A 25,114-nucleotide genomic window follows, 5' to 3' on the forward strand; every position below is an offset into this window, starting at 1 on the left:
GTCTAATTAAACTGCTGTGCGTCACCTGGGACTTAGCAGCATTAGGATTCATTCTCCTTCTTAGTCTGGGAGTGGGTTTAGAAGAGTGAATCCTAATGCCACACAGCAGCTTAATACACACAGTGATGCCGATCCCCAGGATAACCAGCAAGAACATACATTACATGCAGCATAACATGTAGGTTTATATGTGCTGAGCAGTACCCCCTAGTGGTGAATTTCCCATTAGGCATGTGCCTAGGTGTGGCACTTGTTTGGGGGGGCACTTGAATGCTTGTGTTGGTACTGTCAGCCTGAAAAGTACCAGTAACTGCACAATATTTCCACTGTACTGTACCATATGCCATCTTGAATGGAGTGTAAATGGGTAGGACATGCACAAACTGCCCCTGTAAACTGTCCTACTTAGTTAATACAGTATGCATATGACTGGTGTGCAGCCGTGGAATATTTTTTATTAAGTGAATGAAATTCACCAGATATCAGAACTTAAAGCTTATGTTAGTAATAGTCACACAGTGAAAACACTTTCTGTTCCCCATCCCTATTTTTTTTGTTTGGCAAAAGATGGCAGCAAACTACAAGGAGCTCAAGAAGAAAGAACTTGTGGTGCAATGCCTGGAGAAGGGTCTGGACAATGAGGGCCAGACCAGGGAACAGATCATCCAAGCACTGGTGGGCACAGACCATCAGCAAGAAGCTGAAGAGAATCAGTCAGATTCTGGTTCTGAGGATGAGGAGCAGCTGACCCTGGAGGTTGTGGGGCCCATCCGTTGCGGATTGAACTCATTTAATACTTTCGGTTCTAAAGTATGGGAAAAATATGTGAAAGAGCCCAACCCAGCGATGATGCTGCAGCTTTTAGAGCAGTTTAATACATGAGAGAAAACTGCTATGGAGAGAGAGAAGCCTGCTATGGAGAGAGAGAGAAGGCTGCTATGCAATGAGAGGCAGATGAACGCAAAGCAGCTATGGAAAGAGAAGATAAAAAAATTATGTATCTCCGAGAACTGGACCCACCTGAAATTCCTGATCTGGGCTGAAATCTGAGTCCAGCTTGAGTTTTCCCACCTGACTTGGATCCCAAAATGAGGAAAAATGTCATCCTCCCATTGTCGGAAACTCGCAAGTTTTGGATTCTTTAAAGGTCCCCAGTGATCATGCCATTTTCACTCCGGCTGTGAAGTTTGTATAGTGCAGACGTGCTCATGCTGTGTCTGGGGTGCTGTGTTGTCCTTTCAAGGGTGTAACTGTGTTGTCTATCAAAGGTCTGGGGCTGCTGTGTCTGACCAGGGGTTCTTTATCTATCCATAGAGGGGCTGCTGTGTCCTCCATGGGTGCTCTGTCCAACAATGGGCTGCTGTGTCCATCCTTCAAGGGACTACTGTGTCCTTCAAGAGGCTGTTGTGTCCGTCCAGGGGTGTTCTGTCAGTCTAGGTATGCTGATAATAAAAAATAATTGTGCTATACCCCAGTGTATTATACTTTTATTTTTATGTGACATCGCCAGTTAGACTGCAGTGTATCATACACGTATTGTGACACTGTAGGTGGTACGTCCCCAGGAGTGCTTTGTTGTACATAAAGGGGCTCCTTGTTGTCCATCAAGTGGCTGCTGTGTCCATCCATCAAGTGGCTGCTTTGTGTGTCCATCAAGGGGCTGCTGTGTCGGTCAGGGGTGCTCTATCACTCTAAGGGTGTTCTTCCCTAGTGTAAATTCAATAAAAGCTAAAAATATAATTGAAAACATATATATGTTTTTGTGTTATACTCAGTGTGTGCTCAGAAACATCACAAATCCCTCAGGAGAGTCTAAGTGTGTTTGAGGCTGCCATGTGTAAGCCTGTCCTTTTCAATACTGTGCTAGTAGAGGATCCTTCTTCCACCATTTGTGTGACCTCTGCAAATGTGGGGATAAGTAGCGCATGTCAACATTCTGCCATAGAAATTGAGGATGCTACTGTGGAATTGCACCAGGATGAAGAGTATATTTGTGTAGCTGGCGCCAATAAGGATGATGAGGATGTTGATAATAAAGATGTTGATGATGAGGATGTTGATGCAGAGGATGTTGTTTGTGTAAATAAGGCAATAGTGCAAACAGTTGTTGCCCATGATATGAAAAAGCCCATTGTCATTCTGGTGCAAAAGACAAAAAAGCCACCTCTTATGTGTGGAATTATTTCTAACCAAATCTGGACAACAATTTTCAAGTCATCTGTACCATTTGTAAAGCTCTTAACATTAAGGAACCTCTCCCTGTTAAGTTACTTGCAGCACATTGATCAAAAGTTTTTGTCAATATCAGAAACTTTGGCTGAAAATGTAACAATCAGTCCATCATCTCCTAGCTCCCTTTTCTCTGTTAGATCCAAGTGTCTGCAATCTCCACCACCAACACATTCATCATTAACCTCCTCAATAATGATTGGAAGTAGTCCTGCATCCAATTTCATAAGCATGACTGACTCTTCTCCTATCAGGGATTCCTCAGAAGGATGCTTGCGTGCTACGCCTGTTTCTGCTGCTGTGAGTGGATCTTCATCCCAGAAGGGGATGAAGACTACTTGTAGTAGTTAAACAAAACAATTGACTGTTAAACAATACTTTTCAAGGGGAAGCAAGTATGACAGCAGTCACCCAGTTGTACAGCGGATTACTGACACCATAACGGCTATGCTGGTATTAGATGTGCATCCAGTATCTGACAATTATGCAGTGGGTTTTAGACAGTTTTTTTTTAAATTCTGTTTATTGAACAGCCAAGATTACAGATGTGAAAACAACCAGAAATCTGGAGATAACAGAAGTGCATACCATAATAAGACATCGCATGATACATTTCCAGAAATCAACATAGCAAACACAAAGGCTGATCCTTTTTTCTTATTTGTATAATTATTCCAAAGAAAGTAAAAGGCAGATTAGAAAAGAAGGAAAGAGAAAAGAGCAAAGAGGGGAGAATGGGATAAGAAGGGGGGGGAGAGGGGGAGAGAAGGGGGATAGGGAGCCGGGATGTCATCCAATGCTAGGAACCTAGAAATCAAAATCGGTGTTCTGAAAATATTATAAAAGTGGACAAGAAATTCCAGTAGGAAATTACATGTATTGGCTCCTTGCTGGTTAATCTTAGACCCAGATTGGGGTAATGGAGGTGTGAGGTGTGGTGCCTCTGGACTAGCTGAGCTGGATGGCCTTAGTGTGGCATACCCTTACATTCTATTAACACTTTTCACTTATTAATTTTTTAACACTATTTCTCTATTTTAATTGCATTTAATTTTTGTATCACTTTCTCTATAGCTTCGGCTTCCTAAATACTAATTTATTAACACTATAGTTTTTTCACTGGTATGCTACGCTGGGCTTTCTGGCTTATGCTGGTGTTTTGGGGTGCCACACCCTGCACCTAAATATAGCGCTAGGGACCCCAAATATACAGAGACGCCTTGATGCGGCTTTGGGGCTTATTCACACATTTGCGCAAATATGTGTAACGAAGGTCTCTGAATTCTATTATTATGTGGAATTTAAATCTGGTTACGGTTGTCATTCAGGGTGCTGGGGGAAACAAATGGCTTTTTTTCTTGCTTAGAAATACCCCTCCCTTTCGAGCACCTGAATGATATCACTAAGCTAATTGAGCATCTACCAATATATATGTATTGTATCATAACCATTTGTTAGGGTCTCCTGCCCTGTGCTGCCACGTCGTCATGGCAACCGGGAGACAAGTGCTAGCGGAGTAACCTGAGCGCAGCTGATACTCCGGTTCGGGTCTTTTGCTGTGCAGTGGTTATAGGCTCTGTGCATGGCAGGGGATCCGGTGCTGGTTTTTGTGCTCACAGTCTGTGAGGTCTGAGTGGGGCGTGGACAGCACCTGCTTTATAAGGCCTCTTTTCAGGGTAAGCAGATGCTGCTGAATCTTTGTTGGTTAGTCAGTTTCTGAAAGTTAGCCAGTACTGTGTAGCTTTGTATTTGTTTGTTGCTTACTGCAAATAGGCCTGGGGATTTGGTATTACAGTCTGCCAATCCAGACCTAGCAGTAAGACTGGAGTCAGTCGTTTAGCTTGCTGGGGTTCTGTTACTACTCTGTGAATTTAGCAAGTTTGCGGCTGTATTCTAAGACTTGCCTGTCTAATCCTGTCTCACTGTGCTAGGTGTCAGGGGTCAGTTTAGTGGCAGTAAACCGAACCTGTGCACTGCAAGTGAGAATTAGGATTGTGGAGAATCTCCTTGTGTCTATCATTCCATCTCTGACCAAGGAGTTTACTGCCACACCCGTTGGTAACCCTTTAGGGTTTTGCTGTTGCCCTTAGCAACAGCATTTCGGGTTTTCTATGTATTAAAACACAACATCTTGCTTTTCACATCTGAGCAGTTCTAATACAAGGGAGATACCCAGTTCCTTAGCCTCTGGGCTTCTCTGTTCACGTTGTGTGTATTTTGTTACCCTACCACCTTCTGTGTACGTTATGTCATATTCCCTAGTCTGTCTGTGAGTCCATTTGTTTTGCATAACAGTTCAAACACCAGTACATTCCTGCAGGCACTGGAGTGCATAACAGTCCTGACACCAGTACTTTCCTGCAGGCACTGGTGTGCATAACACCATTAAGTGGGAGGAGACGGCTGCCCCTGCCACAAGACAGGATCAAAAAGTCGTTGTAGCTGTTCTCGTGTAGGCAAAGATATATTAGTCAAAACTAAACCCCATTTTTATAAAAAAGTCAAACACCATTAATATCGTGCAAAGTTGCCATGCGACATTCATGGTAAATAACTTCCAACAAAGCAGTATCCCATTCTTGAATTGTCGGGGCTGTTGGGTATATCCAGTGGGAAAGTATCGTCTGCTTTGCCACAGTTATCATGACCGTCAAGGCAGGAATTATCTGGGTAATGTGAGAGATCTCCGACCAATCTGAAAAGTCTGCAAACAACAGTGCTCAAATTTTTAACGGTAAAGACAATGCAAACAGTTTGTTAAAATAGGCACACAATTTGTGCCAAAATTTCCTAATCTTACAACAAAACCAAAAATTATGAGCAAGGTTAGCATTTAGCATAGAACATTTAACACATAGCCCCAATTCAGAGGTATAAAAATGTTTCCTCTGTGCAGGAGACACATACATTCTGTTAATAGTCTTGATATGAATTTCTTGTAATTTAGCTGGCTTCAAATGTTGAAGAGTCCGTTTCGTGTTACCCAATATGTGTGTGATGTCCGGGAAGTCAGGGATTTCTTTCCTCCAAGCCAAAGAGAGCGAGGTCCAGGAGGGAGCATTAGCTTTTAGTAAATCCGTGTATAAATATCTAATTTTAAATGGGCGGGAGCGACAAAGAGCTAGGACATTCAATATTACATGTGGTGAAGGAAACGGGCTTACAGGATTTTCAAGAGTAGCTACGTAATGCCTAAGCTGAAGGTACATGAAAAATTGTCTCTGCGGCAGGGAGTATTTATCTTGTAATTGGGAAAAGAAGTTGGCCACCTGGATCAAAAACATCTTTAATAGCATTGATACCCTGTAGTTTCCATGCGTAGAACGTCTTGTTGTGCAGTGATGGTAGGAAATTAGGATTTCCCCAAATAGGGATGTAAGGGGTAAGGTACGGATTGCTCTTAAGATTTTTGTGGACCATTACCCAAGCCCTATATGTGTTATTGAATAAGATAATAGTCCGTCGGGACATCTTTCAGGCGGGTATGCAGAAGCGCAGCCGGAGAATATGGGGAGAAAAGCGCCTCTTCTAGGGAAAGATTGACATAAGAGTCTTGATTTAAAATCCAATCCGAAGCATATCGGAAGAGGGAAGTTCTAGCAAACAACTGAACATTAGGGACACTCAGACCACCTTGTTGTTTAGGCAAGTACGTGCGAGATTTAGGCATACGTGGTCTTCCATTTTTCCAAATAAATCTGGAAAATATTCTAGAACAGACTATAGCGTCCAATCTAGAAACTACTATAGGTAACATCTGGAGCAAGTATGATAATTTTGGAAAGGTCACTGAATTTACCACTATGGTCCTGCCAAGGATGGAGAGGGGGAGATCAATCCAATTTTCCAATTGAAGTTTCATTTTGCGGATGATTGGTGTATAATTACATGAATAAATTTGAGAGATGTGTGGGGGGATATGTATTCCCAGATACTTTAGTGATTTCGTATTCATTTTAAGTTGGGGTTGAGGTTCGTGAGATCTGCAGAGGCCACCTGAGGGCATATGGGGAGCAAGTCAGACTTAGCAACATTCACTCGATAACCTGCAAATGATCCAAATTTAGTTATAGTATTAAATATGGCTGGGATGGAAGACAGAGGGTTATGGACAAACAGGAGCATGTTGTCCGCGAACAAACTCAACTTAATGTGTACATCACCTATTTCAACACCAGTAAAAGTAGGAAGTTGTCTAAGGGCAATAGCTAGGGGTTCCAGGGTTATCGCGAACAATAGAGGTGAAAGGGGGCAACCATGCCTAGTACCTCTTTGAGTGAAAAATGGGGCAGAAAGAAATTTATTAGTGAAGATTTGGGTAAGGGGGTCATGATAAAGGGCTTGTAATGAGAGAACGAACTCTAAAGGGAAACCAAACCTCCGGAGTGACTCAAACAGGTGTTCCCACGTAATTAGATCAAAAGCCTTTTCGGCTTCTAAGGACAATAGAAAAGTGGGACCACCTGCCCGAGAGGACTCCAAGGCCTGCATAACAGGAAAGATCTTTCTGATATTGGTTACTGAGTTCCTTCCCCATATAAAGCCGGTTTGGTCTTCATGAATTAGACCTGGAAGCATTTTTTTCATCCTTTCCGACAGAAGTTTTGTGAGGATTTTGTAATCAACGTTACGTAACGCTATAGGTCTATAGGAAGAAGGCAACGGCGAGTCTCGCCCCGGCTTGGGGAGTACTCTAATTGACGCAGAGTTAAAATATTGTGGGGCTTTGTGAAGGGAGGTTATGGAGTTGTATAAAGATGCCAAGGGACCACTAATCTTCGTCTCAAGAATCTTATAGAATTCTGCAGACAGACCATCAGGGCCTGGAGTTTTTAAATGTTTAAGTGAGCGAATGGTATCTGAAACTTCCTGTGCGGTGATGGGGGCTATGAGTAATTCCGAATTTTCGGGGCTGAGTTGTGGCAATGATAACCCTTCCCAGAAGCATGCTTGGTAACAGTATCAATAGGATCTTGAGAATACAAATCTCTATAGAATTCGTGAAGGATTTCAGAGATTTTGTTTCCATGAAAGTGGCAATCCCGTTACCGTCCCTCAGGGCTGCTATATGATGGGGACCAGACTCAGCCTTAAGGAGACTAGACAACAACCTGCTGGATTTATTGCCAAAACTGAATATTTTATGCCTGCCTGCGCCTAAAAATGTGTTACTTAACTGTGTCAGTACTTGATCAAAGTGTTGTTTAGCCTTGGTATACAACATTTTCCTATCCATAGTGGGGGAAGCTTTAAAATCTTGGAAAGAAGAAGTGAGATCTGATTGGGCAGCACGATAAGTGGAGTTCAATTCCTTCTTAAAATTGGCTATAAAAGAGATAATATCCCCTCTTAATACCGTTTTGGCAGTCTGCGAGAACAGAGCCGGGTCCGATTCATGTGCAGAATTGTTGAGATGATATGAATCCCAAGCAGCGCTTAACATGGTCTAAATGTGCTGAGAGCCCGCCAGGCGGGCAGGGAACCTCCAATGAGAAGAGGACCCTAGTACATATTTAGTTTGGAGAGTTATGAAAATGGGTGCATGGTCAGAAATCAGTATTGGTTCTATACTAGTGTCTGTAATTTTATCCGATAGAATGTCAGAGACAAAAAAGTAGTCCAATCGAGAGAATGAGTTAAAGGTGGCATAGTAATACGTGTAATCAAGCTCTATAGGGTTATGGAGTCTCCAGATATCGACAAGACCAAGCTGGGTGGATAAATATTTCAAGTTGTTCTTCGGAAGGCTATATTTGTGGGAAGATGCCGCCTTCCTATCCAAGGTCACAGATGATACCAGGTTCAAATCTCCTCCCAAAAGGATAGGGGTATTATTATATGGCCGTAGCAGATTAGTTATTTTTATATAGAAAGATTTGTCATAGACAGCAGGGGCATAAACATTACATAGAATGTACCTAGAACCTTCCGGGGTAATATCTAGGATAATATATCTACCCTCTGTATCAATGATTTGGCTATGGATCTCAAAAGTAATCCCCCTACGAATGAGGATAGCTACTCCTCTCACTTTTGATGTGTAAGAGGACGACGCAACCAGCTTCTGACGAGGCATGGAAAGTTTTAAATGTTCCTCAGGTGTCAGATGTGTCTCCTGCAACAGAATAACATCCGCCTTTACCTTGTTTAAGTAAGTATTCTTCTACGTTTAACAGGAAAATGTATACCCCGAACATTCCAAGAGTAAATTTTAAGTAAAGCAGCCATAATCAGTAATAGAAAGTGATGGATGTGGTGCATAAGGGCCAAGGCCTATACACCAGTACAAACAAATAGAAGAGACCTGCAGAGTCTTACTCACAGGCACCGAGAACGTGATGTCAATGGGAATATCTCTCCAGCTCCCTAGAAGAAAAGGGGAAGAGAAAGTGGAGGGAGAAAGGAAGAAAGAAAAGACGAAGAGAAAAACATAAAAGAACATGAGGTAAATGAAACAACTGTGAAGCATTAAGTTCACAGCCATATTGTAATCAACAGCAGTAACCGTGAACCCTCTCCTGCAAAGGAAACAAGGAATAATAAAATAAACAGTACTACATTACGCATCGTACTAACATAATGAATAGAGAAACTCTCAAAAATATTTCCGGAAAAAGTCAAAGAGATGTGGAAAGTCAATCATTGCAATGTCCGGAAATAAAGCATCAGGACCTCGTCCCGAACCATCAGGTGTCTAAGAAACAGGATACTCTAACCTCTACAACATATTAAACATGAAACAGCATATAACATGAGGGTCTTTAACCCTAACTGCGTAAACAAGTAGTAAGAAAAAGTAGACCAATTCATTCTGGTCCATTGCGTTAGATTCTGGGGGTCCCGCCAGTTGTAGCAGGAATGCCTTGGCGTCGTCAACATTTGTAAAGTCTTTAGGACCTTGTGTCAAGAATATGCGCAGCCGGGCTGGGTACAGCAGCGCAAATTTAGTACCCGACTGCACCAATTGTGAGCAAACAGTCGACTTATCCCATCGAGCCCAGGATACTTCTGCGGAATAATCTTGAAAGAGAAATATTCTCTGATCATCCCATTTTAGAGCACCTTTGGACTGAGCTGCGGACCAGATCAGCTCCTTGTGTCAGAAATATAAGCAACGAAATATAACTGGGCGAGGACGGGCCTGGTTAGATTTCCTCGGCGGTCCCAGGCGATGCGCCCGTTCAATTTCAAGGGATAATAACTCCTCAGGAATCCCAAGCAGGTCAGGTAAGTCCGAGAGTAAAAATCTAAGTAAGTCAGGGCCCTTAACAGATTCGTTGAGGCCTACTATCCTCAAATTATTTAGCCTCAAGCGATTTTCCAGATTGTCCAATTTAGACATCATGTGCTGTGGGAGGTGCTTTTGGCGGCATGGTGTCCAGACTGTCTGACAGCAATACAGGGGTCACGTCAGACTCTGGAGAGAGGGACGGTACAGAAGAGGGTGCAGGCCTCTTTCCACCCGCCCGGATACGTTGAGGTTTAGGGGTCAACACAGTAAGGAATCTGTCCATAACACATTTAAGGAGCTCTGTGAGTATTAGATAGGCAGATTAAAGTGATTGCAGTACTGCATCCAGCTTGAGAGATATTCACGGTCACCGCCGGGTACAGGGTCATTATACCATATATGTTACATCGAAGCAGGGGTGTAGACACATACTGAAAGCACCACTGTGTGCCATATAATATGAGAATATAATTACTTCCACAGGAACAATCAAGGTTATCTTGTACAAAAAAGCTTGGAGTTCCCCTTCACCAGGAAGACCTGACCAGCAGTGTCTCCTCAGGAGTGAAGAAATTGTTGTGCTCAGTGGAGAATAATGTGGCACAAACAGGGTGATGTGGGGGGTGATGAGGTGTTTAGAGATCACAGTGGATGGCTGCCACCAATCAAAGCCAGTAGCTAGAGCTAGGGGGTGATACAGGGTTAGAAGGGGGAGTGCAGGGACCTGTGCAGTACAGCTATATTTAAGCTGCAATGCTATTGATATGAATAGCTGTACAGAATGAAGGTAGGATGTAGAAAAAATTCTCTCAGCAGGTAAGCAGAGGTCTTGAAGCTGGGAGGGAGAGAGGCGATCGCAGGTGAGATCCTATGTGCGGCACACACTGATTCCCCTGATGCCGGGCATCCCGCCCACGCGGCTGTGAGGAGAGATAAGATGGCCGTCGCTGTGGGCTACTCACGTCCAGGCAGCACACCGCCGCGGCTAGCGCCGAGCTGAGCCGCCAGACGGGTGTCCAAGCGGCGCGCAGGCACAGAGCAGCAGGCTCCAGCGAGCGGCCCGGCATAGAGGGCAGATTCGAGCACCCACCAGCGGCTCCGGCGTCATTCCCGGAGCTCCTCCAAACTACAGGTCCCGGCTTCCGGCGTGCAGGAGGCCCGCAATCCGCAGAGACAGCAAAAGCTGCCTCCCGACTCCGCAGCTCACTCCCACAGATGCACCAGGTGAAGTGCTGGGGTACCCAAGCAGGGTAAATGGGGGATGAAGAAGGAGATAAATAGTGCTTTTTGTAAGCTTGCAAACAGGAGCTCAGGGTAGGTGCAGCTTACTCGGTTGCCAGCCAGGCCACGCCCCCCGGGTTTTAGACAGTTAATTGAGGTCCTGTGTCCCCACTACCAAATCCCATCTAGATTCACAAGGACATTAAAAAAAACATATTAGTGTCCTACGAAAAGTCATTGTATCCACTGTACACTTAACCACAGATATGTGGACAAGCGGGACAGGGCAAACTAAAGAAACATGACTGTGACAGCCCACTGAGTAGGTATATAGCCTTCAGCAGCACAAGCAGCAGCAGCATCTAACAAATACCAGCTCATTCTGAGGCAGGCTACTCTGTATATCAATGGTTTCACTAAGAGGCATGACAATGACAACCTCTTAGAAAACCTCAAGGAAATCAATGCAAACTGGTTTACCCTGCTTTGATCGCTGGAGGAAGAAAAATGCTGATGAACACTCTAAGCACTAAGAGGGTCATTCCGAGTTGATCGGTAGCTGCCGTTGTTCACAGCGCAGCGATCAGGCTAGGCATTTCTGCGCATGCATATGGGCCGCAATGCGCACGCGCTTCATACGGGTACAAAGCCCATTGTTGTTTTGCACAGATTCTAGCGAAAGTTTTCAGTCGCACTGATGGCCGCAAGAAGATTGACAGGAAGGGGGCGTTTCTGGGTGTCAACTGACCGTTTTCAGGGAGTGTATGCAAAAACGCAGGCGTGTCTGAAAAAATGCAGGCGTGGCTGGGCTTTCAAATCTGGACACGAATAGGCTGAAGTGATCGCAAGCGCTGAGTAGGTTCAGAGCTACTCTGAAACTGCACAAACTTTTTTTGCAGAGCTCGGCTGCACATGCGTTCACACTTCTGCTAAGCTATAATACACTCCCCAGTGGGTGGCGGCAGAGCATTTGCACGGCTGCTAAAAACTGCTAGCAAGCGATCAACTCGGAATGACCCCCTAAGAACACTGATAGTAAAAATAATTTTGACAAAACATCACAATTAACATGGAGTCTAAATGAAGTTCTTAGCACATATTTGTGCAAATATGTGGACCCATGCACCGCGACCAGGTGACTTCATTACATGGGTCCCTAACATCTTATAATACTAACACATTAGGACCCTCATTCCGAGTTGATTGCTAGCTGCCATTGTTCGCAGCGTAGCGATCAGTTAAAAAAACGGCAAAACTGAACATGCGTATGCACCGCAATGCGCAAGTGCGGCGTACGGGTACAAAGAGCATCGTGGTTTTGCACAGGTTCTAGAAACGCTTTCAGTCGCACTGGCGGACGCAAGGAAGTGGAAGTTTCTGGGTGGCAACTGACCGTTTTCTGAGAGTGTTTGGAAAAATGCAGTCGTGGTCAGGCGTTTGCTGGGCGGGTATCTGATTTCATTACCGTGTCATTTGTCGAAGCAATCATCACACAGAATAAGTAACTACAGGGCTGGTCTTGTTTTGCACAAAATGTGTTTGCAGCCACTCTGCTGCACAGGCGTTCGCACTCCTGCTATGCTAAAATACACTCCCCCGTTGGCGGCGACTATGCGTTTGCACGGCTGCTAAAAGTAGCTCGCAAGCGATCAACTCGGAATGAGGGCCTATATAAATTTATCAAGGTCTTACCTTTAAATAGAGAGGATAATTCAGATCTGATCGCTGGGCTGCTAATTTTGCTGTCCTCCAATCAGATAGTCGCCGCCTCCAGAGGGAGTGTAAATTCACTGTACAAGTGGGCGATTGCATGTGTATGCCGAGCTGCGAATATCCACTTTGTGCAATCTCTGCGCAACCCAGGACTTACTGCTCCAGTGTGATGAGAAAAGGCTAATCGTGGCCAGAGCTGACGTCAGACACCCTACCTGAAAACACTTGGGAATGCCTGCATTTTTCTGGATACTCCCTGTAAACGCTGAGTTACCACCCACCAATGGTCTCTTCCATTCAATCACATTATGAACACCTCTGTGATCAGATTTTTCACACCATCCCGTCGCTGACCATCGATGCACGTTGTAGTTGTCTGACACACATGCACGTTGCGGTGCATATGCATGCGCAGTTAGGACCTGATCACCCGCTGTGTGAAAATGCACAGCAGCGATCAGATCTGATTTACCCCCAGAGACCTTATTGATGTGTGATCAGAAATGTAGGAACCTGCGCTAATAAAAACACCTGAGGCAGATGGGAGGGGTGCCAATACCAGAGTGAAGGAGCCTTGCCTTCCAGTGCACAATATGTACACAAATATAGCGCAAAAAGAGGGCAACTGGATTGCATACCCTATTTCTGAGCATATTCTGAGGTGCTACCATGCTTAGGCTTCAGTACCATGCTAAGAACTTCACTTATACTCCATGTTAATTGTGAGGGTTTATCAAAATTGTTTTACTATTAGTGTTCTTAGTGCTTAGAGTGTGCGTCAGCATTTTTCTTCCCCCAGTATAGTACTAGAAGTCTTAGTATGGTAGCACTTCTTAATATGCTTAGAAGGGATGCGGTCAATTTACACACAATCAAAATCCAGATGACCGACGGTCAAAATACCAACAAGGTCAAAATCCTGACAAAGTCAAAATGCAGACATTTAAAATGACAACGGGTCAAAAAGTCGACATGAGTTTTTCATGATTTTTCATTGAAACCGACTTGTTCATACTTCATCATTCCAGTGGACCTGGAGGGGAATAAAATAGTGTGCCTGAAGCGTGAGTCATGTGAGGGGATACAGTTCACTTATACGGTGTCCATGTTGACCTATGTCGACATACACAAAAAAAACCAATGATAAACTTGTGTCGACTTTTTGACCTGTTGACATTTTAAATGACAATTTTTACCTTTTACCTTGTTGTCAGTATTTTGACCGTCGGGATTTTGATTGTAGGTATTTCATACTAAACCCACTTAGAAATAGTGTGTGTAATCCATCACCCCCTCTTCCTGCTTGAACTCTCCTCAGGATTTGTGATATATACAACAGAAGAGTGGGTGGGAGGTCATAGTATCATAGTATCATAGTATCTGAGGTTGAAAAAAGACAATTGTCCATCGAGTTCAACCTATTTGTGGTCTCCTATGCATGATGATTTGACTAAAATTTCTGACTGATGCTGCTGTCAGCCGTTGCATTTTATCCCTATTTATAGTAACTATAATGCATGACTATGCACCATACCCCTGGATATCCTTATTCATTAGGAATTTATCTAACCCATTCTTAAAGGTGTTGACAGATTCTGCCATTACAACTCCCTCGGGCAGGGAATTCCAAACACGTATTGTCCTTACAGTGAAAAAGCCTTTACGCCGTATTGTGCGGAATCTCCTCTCCTCTAACCTGAGCGAGTGTCCACGAGTCCTCTGTGTTGATCTAACCAAAAACAGGTCCCGCGCAAGCTCTGTGTATTGTCCCCTTATATATTTGTAGATGTTGATCATATCCCCTCTTAAGCTAGCCATACATCAGACCAACTTTTCTCCAATGCTCCAATCTTCCAACCATCCAACTTGTCTGTTCAACTAAAACAGTGCCCCACACATCTCACCAACTTTTTACCAGTGCTCCACACATCTAACCAACTTTTCATCAGACCAACCAACCTTCCAACTTCTGTCCAACTTGTGATGTCACCGAAGTAGGCGGACAGTGCCTGCCTACAGTTCTTCAGTTTTGTTTTGTTTTTTCATTTCAAAACATGCAGAAGTGACTTTTTTTCAGTGAAACTGGGCTTTTCTTTCACCACCATACATTTATTAGATTTACTTATTTTTATACTGAACTATGGATACCAGCATGGTTGGGCTGCCAAGGCAAATATATATATATATATATATATATAGAAATCTTGAAAAGAGTGCACTCACCAGACGAATCACATGACCAATCAGGGTTTAATGTGGCATAGACATGATAATCACACCGACGTTTCGGTCCTTACTGGACCTTTTTCAAGGTTCAAATGATACACACATAGTTCACCCATTTATAGCCACAGTAATAATTATAGTGTAACATATAAAACCCGGAATACCCAGTATATATATATACATACCAGATGTAGATATTCGGCACTCCCAATGTAGTAAAATGTAGAGCTTGCCTGGTGCCCTCCTGAGCTTCAAAAAGCAAACATATCACAATCGATAGGCGGCACTCTAGGACTTTTCAAAAATCAAGAACATACGTGACCCTGTTCTGACAGCTTAACGTTTCGGTTTAATGTAACCGTCGTTTTTTGGTAATAGCATATCTATTTATATTAGAAGGGATTAGGTACTTGGTTTGTCTTTTTTGGAGGCACAAGTATTATTTATATATTTTTAAAAAGATTATTATTATTATTATTTTTTTTTTAAATGGAATGGGAAAAACCCGAAAAAAAATTGCGTGGGGTCCCCCCTCCAAAGCATAACCAGCCTCGGGCTCTTCGAGCCGGTCCTGGTTCTAAAAATCCGGGGAAAAAACGGACAGGGGATCCCCCGTATTTTTAAAACCAGCACCGGGCTCTGCGCCTGGTGCTGGTGCAAAAAATACGGGGGACAAAAAGAGTAGGGGTCCCCCGTATTTTTTACACCAGCATCGGGCTCCACTAGCTGGACAGATAATGCCACAGCCGGGGGTCACTTTTATACAGTGCCCTGCGGCCATGGCATTAAATATCCAACTAGTCACCCCTGGCCGGGGTACCCTGGGGGAGTGAAGACCCCTTCTATCAAGGGGTCCCCCCCCAGCCACCCAAGGGCCAGCGGTGAAGCCCGAGGCTGTCCCCCCCATCCAAAGGCTGCGGATGGGGGGCTGATAGCCTTGAGAAAATTTTAAGAATATTGTTTTTTCCAGTAGTACTACAAGTCCCAGCAAGCCTCCCCCGCAAGCTGGTACTTGGAGAACCACAAGTACCAGCATGCGGGAGAAAAAGGGCTCGCTGGTACCTGTAGTTCTAATGGAAAAAAAATACCCAAATAAAAACAGGAGACACACACCGTGACAGTAAAACTTTATTTCACACATGTCGACACAAACATACTTACCTATGTTGACACGAAGCAGTCGGTCCTCTTCTCCAAGTAGAATCCACGGGTACCTGAAAATAAAAGATAATTATACTCACCTGATCCAGGGTCCAGATTATAATCCACGTACTTGGCAAAACAACAAACCGAACACCCGGACCAAACGGACTGAAAGGGGTCCCATGTTTACACATGGGACCCCTTCCCACGAATGCAAAGACACCCCCGAGACAGCTGTCACAGAAGTGTCTCTTCAGCCAATCAGGAAGCGCCACTCCGTGGCACTCACCTGATTGGCTCTGTGCGCGTCTGAAGTGACAGAAGCGCATCGCACAGCTCCCTCCATTAGTTTCAATGGTGGGAACTTTCCGGTCAGCGGTGGGGTTACCCGCGGTCAGCCGCTGACCGTGGGTGACCTCACCGCTGACCGGACAGTTCCCACCATTGAATATGTGTGTGTGTGTGTGTGTCAGTGTATGTGGGTGTGACAGTATGTGTGTATACCAGTGTATATGAGTGTGTCACAGTGTACATACGTGTGTATCAAAGTGTATATGTGTGTGTATCACAGTTTACATATGTGTGTATCAGTTATATATGTGTGTGACAGTATACGTGAGTGTGTCCGTGTATATAGGTGTGTCTCAGTGTGTGTGTGTGTGACAGTGTGTATATATGTATATGTCAGTATGTGTGTGTATCTCACAGTGTATGAGTGTGTCACAGTGTCTATACAGTACGTGTCTATCACAGTGTATATATGTGTGTCTATCACAGTGTATATATGTGTGTCTATCACAGTGTATATATGTGTGTATCAGTGTACATATGTGTCAGTGTATATATATATATATATATATATATATATATGTGTGTGTGTATATCAGTGTACATATATGTGTCAGTGTGTGTATATATATGTGTGTGTCAGTGTATATATGTGTGTCAGTGTGTATGCGTGTCACAGTGTGTATACATGTGCGTGTCACAGTGTGTATTCATGTGCGTGTCACAGTGTGTATACATGTGCGTGTCACAGTGTGTATACATGTGCGTGTCACAGTGTGTGTTTGCATCACAGTGTGCATGTGTGTGTGCGTGCGAGTCACAGTGTGTATGTGTACGTGCATGTCACAGTGTGTGTGTGTGTGTGCATGTCACAGTGTGTGTGCGTGCGTGTCACAGTAGGGGTGTGCACGTGCGTGTCAGTGTGTGCGTGCGTGTCACAGTGTGTGTGTGCTTGTCACAGTGTGCGTGCATGTCACAGTGTGTGTGCGTGCGTGTCACAGTATGTGTGTGCACGTGCGTGTCAGTGTGTGCGCGCATGTCAGTGTGTGTGCGTGCGTGTCACAGTGTGTGTGCGTGTCACAGTGTGTGTGTGTGCATGTCAGTGTGTCTGTGCGTGCATGCCAGTGTGTGTGCATGTCACAGTGTGTGTCTATCACCATGTGTATATATGTGTCTATCACAGTGTATGTTTGTATCACAGTGTACATGTGTGTCATATATGTGTGTGTCAGTATATGTGTGTATATCACAGTGTATATGTATGTGACAGTATATACGTGTGTGTCAGTGTATATATGTGTGTGCATCAGTGTATGTGTGTGTGTGTGTGCATATCACAGGAGGATGGAGGCTGTGCCCTCTCTGCGGCCGATGGAGGCTGGAGGCTGGCAGCGCTGTAGCTGGAGCCGGTCCCAGCAACTGAACGCAGCGGCGGGATGGACGAGGCGGCGGTGAGGAGATCCCGAAGCAGGACAGAGGCTGGTGACCGGAGGGGGGGAAATGAACTGTGCGGGAGGCTGGAGGGATAGAGGCTGGCGGACGGTGCGTTGAGGGAGGCTGGAGGGATGGAGCTTGGCAGCGGAACGCGATGGACGAGGCGGCGGTGACGGCTGTGAGACAGAGGCGGCGGTGACGGCGGTGGGACAGGCTGGCGGCCGGAGGAGGATTGAGTCTGGCGGCCAGTGCAGACACGAACGGACGGTGCGGTGGGGCTGGCGGCTGGGCAGTGGCGGGTCACTGTGGCTGAGGCGGGTAAGGTGGCCGGAGAGGTATGGAGCAGAGAGGGTCCTCTGCAGTCCAGAGACAGAAGTAGGCGGACACTAGCAGGCAGTGTCCGCCTACTTATCGTTCAGTTGTGGGGACAGTTCTCCCTACACCTGAACGATTAGTTGGGAAAATCAAACAGGTTTGATTTTCCCAACTAGTTGGACAGACCGTTTCTGGCCGTTTCTAAGCATGTGAGAGCAAACGGCTGATAATCGTTTGCTCCCACACACTGCCAGATTATCTTTCCAACCAGCCAAAAAGTTGGCTGGTTGGAAAGATATCGTCCTGGTGTATGGCTAGCATTAGTCTCCGCTTTTCCAATGTAAACATGCCTAGTCTTTCAAGCCTTTCCTTGTATTCCATCGTCTCCATGCCCTTAATTAGTTTGGTCGCCCTCCTCTGTACCTTTTCAAGCTCCAGGATATCCTTTTTGTAGTACGGTGCCCAGAATTGTACACAGTATTCAAGGTGTGGCCTCAGTAGTGATTTATATAATGGGAGTATAATACTCTCGTCCCTAGCATCAATACCCCGTTTTATGCCTGCTAATATCTTATTAGCCTTCTTTGCTGCAGTCCTACTTTGGGTACTGCTGCTTAGCTTGCTATCTATGAGGACACCTAAGTCCTTTTCCAGTACAGAATCCCCTAATTTTACCCCATTTAGTAGGTAGGTGTAATTTTTGTTCTTGTTACCACAGTGCATTACCTTACACTTGTCTGTGTTGAAGCGCATTCTCCATTTGGCTGCCCATGCTTCTAATTTAACTAAGTCGTTCTGAAGAGACTCGGCATCCTCCTCTATAGCCTTACACAATTTGGTATCATCTGCAAAAACTGACACCATGCTCTCTAGACCTTCTGTTAGGTCGTTAATGAAAATATTGAACAATAGCGGTCCTAATACTGAGCCTTGCGGCACACCACTTAGCACTTCAGTCCAAGTTGAAAAAGATCCATTAACCACAACGCGCTGCTCCCTATTATCTAACCAGTTTTTGACCCAAGTGCATATTGTGCTTCCTAGCCCTGATTCTTGTAGCTTGTAGATAAGTCTCATGTGTGGTACAGTATCGAACGCTTTGGCAAAGTCTAAAAAGATTACATCCACGTCTTTACCCTGATCTAGGTTTGCGCTTACTGTTTCAAAAAAGCCAAGTAAGTTGGTTTGACAGGATCTGTCCTTCATAAACCCATGTTGATTCCTTTTAATGACCTTATTGACTTCAAGGAACTTCTGAATACTATCTCTTAGAATACCTTCCAATACTTTCCCCACTATAGATGTAAGACTAACTGGTCTATAATTACCTGGTTCAGCTTTACTTCCCTTTTTGAATATAGGCACTACTTCCGCTATACTCCAGTCTTTTGGAACCATACCTGATATAACTGAATCCTTAAAAATCAAAGATAGCGGTTTTGCCAGTTCAGAGTGAAGCTCCATTAGAACCCTTGGGTGAATACCATCGGGCCCTGGTGATTTATTAATCTTTAAATGTTTTAATCGGTCACAGACTACTTCCTCGCTTAAATAAGTACCTATCAGTGGGATATTCTCATTATTGAGATTGTGTGTCAGTCCCTGAAATGGGTCCTCTCTAGTGAATACTGTTTTGAAAAAAACTCATTTAGTGTGTCCGCTATGTCATTATCATTTTTGCTTAAGACTCCCAACTTGTCTTTTAAGGGGCCTATACTCTCCTTCTTTAATCTCTGGCTATTAATGTATTTAAAGAATTTTTTGGGATTCGCTTTGCTTTCCTTTGCTACTAGTTTTTCAGTTTCTACTTTAGCCACTCTTATTTCCTTTTTGCAAATTTTGTTACATTTCTTATAGTGCTGAAATGACTCTGCTTCCCCGTCAGATTTGTATTTTTTAAATGCTCGCCTTTTCTTGCCCATTAGTTCCTTAATCTTTTTGTTAAGTCACATCGGTTTATAATTTTTATTCCTTTTTTTGCTACTCATAGGAATAAATTTGAGTGTATTTTTAGCTAGCAGGAATTTTAGTACCTCCCATTTCTCCGTACTATTTTTTCCTAAAAACAAACCTTCCCATTCAATATCCCTGAAAAATACCCTCATCTTTTCAAAATTTGCTTTGCTAAAGTTTAGAGTCCTAGTTGAGCCAGTATAGGGCTGTTTATGGAAACTGATATTGAATGTGACCATATTGTGGTCGCTGTTTCCTATGGGTTCCCCTACTACAATACCTGATACCAAACCCCCATTGTTTGTTAATACCAGGTCTAAGATTGCATTGTACCTAGTTGGTTCCTCAATTAGTTGGACTAAGTAGTTATCATCATTAAGTGTGTTTAAAAACATATTGCCCCTAGCAGTATCACATGTATCATTTTTCCAGTTTATCTCTGGATAGTAAAAATCTCCCATCACTACTATGTCTCCTACTCCTGCTGCTCTTTCAATATGCTTTAGTAACAATTCCTCATCAGATGCGTTGATACCAGGCGGCCTATAGCATACACCCAATACTAACTTTTTTATTCCTTTTTCCCCGCATGCAATTTCTACCCATAATGTCTCGACAGTGTCTACGGTCCCCTCCTGAATATCTTCCCGTATATCAGGTTTTAAAAACGGCTTTACGTAAAGACACACCCATCCACCCTTTTTATTTAGTCTGTCTCTCCTAAACAGTGTATAGCCCTCTAGATTGACTGTCCAATCATGAGATTCATCCCACCAAGTTTCAGTAATGCCTATAATATCATACTGTTTGCTTGCTGCAAGTATTTCTAGTTCACCCTTTTTACCGGTAATGCTTCTGGCGTTTACATACATACAACTAAGATAAGTATTTTCCCTTGCGTTAGGGACATCTTTCACCTTATGTAGCAATGATGACCTGTAATCGTCATTGGTTAGTGCTTTGGTAAAATCCCTTTTAGTACCCATGTTAGTAACCTTACCGCCTCCTCTTACCCTCCCCCCAACTTCTCCCCCATTTTGTTTACTACTGCCATCCCCACTATTCTCACTGTATGACCCGTAGTTTCTAGCTAAACCCTCCCCCCAGGCTCCTAGTTTAAAATCTCCTGAAAACCTTCTAACCATCCTTCCCCCCAGCACCGCTGCCCCCTCCTCAGTCAGGTGCAATCCGTCATGACAAAAGAGATGGCGCCTGACTGAGAAGTCCGCCCAGTGTTCCAGGAACACAAACCCCTCTTTCCTGCACCAATCCCTAAGCCACACATTTACCTCCCTAATCTCCCTCTGCCTCCCTGGACTAGTGCGTGGCACGGGTAATAATTCCGAGAATATTACCTTAGATGTCCTTGCCTTCAGTTTCTTTCCTAAGTCCCTATAGTCTTTCTTAAGGACATCCCACCTTCCGCTAACTTTGTCATTGGTGCCAACATGCACCAAGACCGCCGGGTCTTTCCCAGCCCCTCCCAACAATCCATCTACCCGGTCCGCGATGTGCCATACCCGAGCACCCGGGAGACAACAGACTGTACGGCGATCACAGTCCCGGTAGCAGATTGCCCTATCTGCCTTCCTGATGATAGAATCCCCTACCACCACCATCTGACTAGGTACCTCTCTATCTTTATCCCAACCGCGCCAGAGGGACCGCTCCTCTGGATGCTAGAGGAAGCAGTTTCCTCCGGCACCTTCATTTCTTCACTATCATCCTCCGATTCCTCGTCCAATTGGGCAAATTTGTTCGGGTTTGATAGTTCGGAGATGTCGAGCCTCCCCCTCTTTTTCTTCCTTCTAACTGTGACCCAACTGGCTACCTGATCATCATCCTCTTCTACCAGTGATCCCTCCCGCAACTCCTCCACCGTTCTGTCTAAACTACGCTCGAGATTGTGAATCTCCCTCAGTCGCGTAACGGTTTGCTCTAGATCAGTTACCTGGGCTTCCAGGGCAACAGTTCGCACACACCTCGTGCAGATGTAATCACACTGGGCCGGTAGCTCCAGGTGTGCATACATCTTGCACGACATGCACTGAGTGAGGTCCCCAATCACAGCCCCTCCCATATTGTTTGTAAGGTCTAACTCCCTGTTACTCTCAAAGAAAAAGCAGCAAAAATAAAAAGTAGAAGACAAGCAATCACACTTATACAATAATTAAGCTGGCTTATACTTATCTATCTTTGTGCGGGTCTTGGTCCTTCACTTTTATGCAGCCGTAGTACTCTCTCGTGCGGCGCCTATACTCCACTTAGCAGTTGCAGTTGTTCCAGCTCACTGCACCTCTTTTTCACTCGGCTTCCAGCTCCTGACTTAGAAATCCAAGCAACACTTAAAAGAGACAAGCCTTTACACAGAGCAAAAGGTCCCAAGGATAATTCCATCTTGTACACTTTCCTTTTAATTATGGTCTGTTTATTGGTTAATTCTGGAATATTTGCAGCTCTCTTGTTCAGCTTTTAATTTTCTTGGCTTTGTAAGCACTGTCAGGAATCCTTGCCTATTAAAATTGTATTCTTTTCTTGGTTATTAAAAATGTGTAGCAAATTAGTAGCAAAATAGTCGGATTAGTGCTATAACCAATAACAAATGTTGTCTATGCAATAAAGACCGTTAACAATGCCCCCAATGATTCATTTACATTTTTAGAATAAAAAAACTGAATTAAATTACTAATCAATTTTTCCTTACACTATATACATTCTCTACCTCCTTTGTGGCCCTGATCTAGTTATTGATAAAGATGTGCACCAGACCATTTTTGCTGATTTTGGTTTCATATTTTTTTTTTTTTTAAATGCACAAAAAAAAAGCTGAAATCACATGATTTGGGCAATTTTATGTTCCTAGAGAACTATTAACTTCAATAACATAAATTTCCAGACATTTCCAGGCAATTTTGACCACAGTACAAACAATGAATAATATATCTACAATTTATATTTTTAAATGCTAAGAACATCTATCGAAATTATTTTCATCCTCAATATAGTATCAGTTCCTGAAAGGCATCTTTGACCTGGAAAAGCAGCCTGTGGCTCTCCTGCTGAACTACAACTCCCAGGATCCATGCTGTTTACCAGGCTGATGGGAGTTGTTTGGCAACAAGGGGTGGAGTGCCTCAGGTTGCCTCAGCCAGCTTACGCAAGGTTTGTACTATGTAAATATGTATGTTTTTGGCCAATATACAGATTTTTTTTTTTAATTAATTTAACACATGTCCACTTTATTGCAGACATCCTGACAGGAAGGGAGTGCAATTTTGCCGAGTCCTGGTTGCGGCTTCCTTATATGGAATCCAAAACCTGCAAGATTTGATGCTTGGATGATGACGTTTTGACTTGATTTGTAATCCGTGTCTAGTGGGAAAACCCAAGCTGAGCACACACTTCTCTACGCCCTCCTCCCTCATAAATTTGCTTTGAAATAAACAGAATCTAAAATGTACTATTACTAATCAGTCATTCCTTCTTCTATTACGGACTTTCCACTACATACATACGCTACCACCATTTGTTAAGTGGATACTGGATAGTGAGTACAATGGCATTTTGTAGGCCAAGAATTAGCTATTTTGAAAAGGAGGAGTGGCCTCAGGACTAGGTTATGCATCGGGAGAGTATGCTTTGATGAATAGATGGGTTTTTAGTGCCCGTTTGAAGCGTTGCAAGGTAGGGAAGAGTCTAATGGAGAGGGGGAGTGCATTCCATGAAGGGGTGCAGCACGGGCACAGTCTTGAACTCGAGCATGGGAAGCGGTGACCAGGGCGGTGGAGAGGCAACGGTCATTGGTTGACGGTAGGGGGCAGGAGTAAATAAATCCTTCCTTCCTTTCCCTGCGTCTCTCAGCCACACTATCATCTCCCCCTCGTGTCGTCTCTAAGTCACATCATGACCTACCCCCTGCGTCATGTCTCCGCACACTATCACCTCCCCTGTGTCATCTCTCAGCACACCATCACCTCCCCCTGCATCATCTCTCAGCACACTATCACCTCTCCCTACGACATCTCTCCGAACACCATCACCTACCCTGTGTTGTCTCTCAGCACACCATCACCTCTCCCTGCAACGTCTCTTAGCACACCATCACCTACCCTGTGTCATCTCTAAGCACACCATCACCTCTCCCTGCAACGTCTCTCAGCACACCATCACCTACCATGTAACATAGTAACATAGTATCTAAGGTTGAAAAATGACAATTGTCCATCGAGTTCAACCTATTTGTGGTCTCCTATGCAGGATTATTTGGTATAAAATTTTGACTGAAGTTGATGACTGCCGTTACGTTTTACCCCTCTTTTTTATAATAACCATAGTGCGTGACTATGCACCATAACCCTGGATATCCTTATCCATTAGGAATTTATCTAACCCATTCTTAAAGGTGTTGACTGAGTTGGCCATTACAACTCCCTCAGGCAGGGAATTCCAAACACGTATCGTCCTTACCGTAAAAAAAGCCTTTACTCCGTATTGTGCGGAATCTCCTCTCCTCTAACCTGAGCAAGTGTCCACGAGTTCTCTGTCTTGATCTAACCAAAAACAGGTCCGGCGCAAGATCTGTATATTGTCCCATTATATATTTGTAGATGTTGATCATGTCCCCTCTTAGTCTCCTCTTTTCTAGTGTAAACATGCCTAGTCTTGCAAGCCTTTCCTCGTATTCCAGCGTCTCCATACCCTTAATTAGTTTGGTCGCCTGCCTCTGAACCTTCTCTAGCACCAGGATATCCTTTTTGTAGTATTGCACCCAGAATTGTATACAGTATTCAAGGTGTGTCATCTCTCAGCACACCATCACCTACCCCATGTCATCTCTCAGCACACCATTATCTTGAAAGGACATTTGGCAAGGTAGGTCACATGGTAGGCTAGCAAAGGCACATTGTGCTCAACAACAACAGCCCTGAGTCACTCTGACCCCCTCCAATGCAGCCAGTGTGAACAGCTGTGCTGCAATTACAAAAAAACGGTGGAGGTGAGCTGAGCACACACAGGGGGTAATTCCAAGTTGATCGCAGCAGGATTTTTGTTAGCAATTGGGCAAAACCATGTGCACTGCAGGGGAGGCAGATATAACAAGTGCAGAGAGAGTTAGATTTGGGTGGGGTGTGTTCAATCTGCAATCTAATTTGCAGTGTAAAAATAAAGCAGCCAGTATTTACCCTGCACAGAAACAAAATAACCCACCCAAATCTTACTCTCTCTACACATGTTATATCTGCCTCCACTGCAATGCACATGGTTTTGCCCAATTGCTATCAAAAATCCTGCTGCGATCAACTTGGAATTACCCCCACTGGCCGGCTTTACCCAACTGCCCCCATCTCCTGGCTAGGTGCC

This window comes from Pseudophryne corroboree, chromosome 2 (assembly GCF_028390025.1).
Source record: "Pseudophryne corroboree isolate aPseCor3 chromosome 2, aPseCor3.hap2, whole genome shotgun sequence".
Lineage (NCBI taxonomy): Eukaryota > Metazoa > Chordata > Amphibia > Anura > Myobatrachidae > Pseudophryne > Pseudophryne corroboree.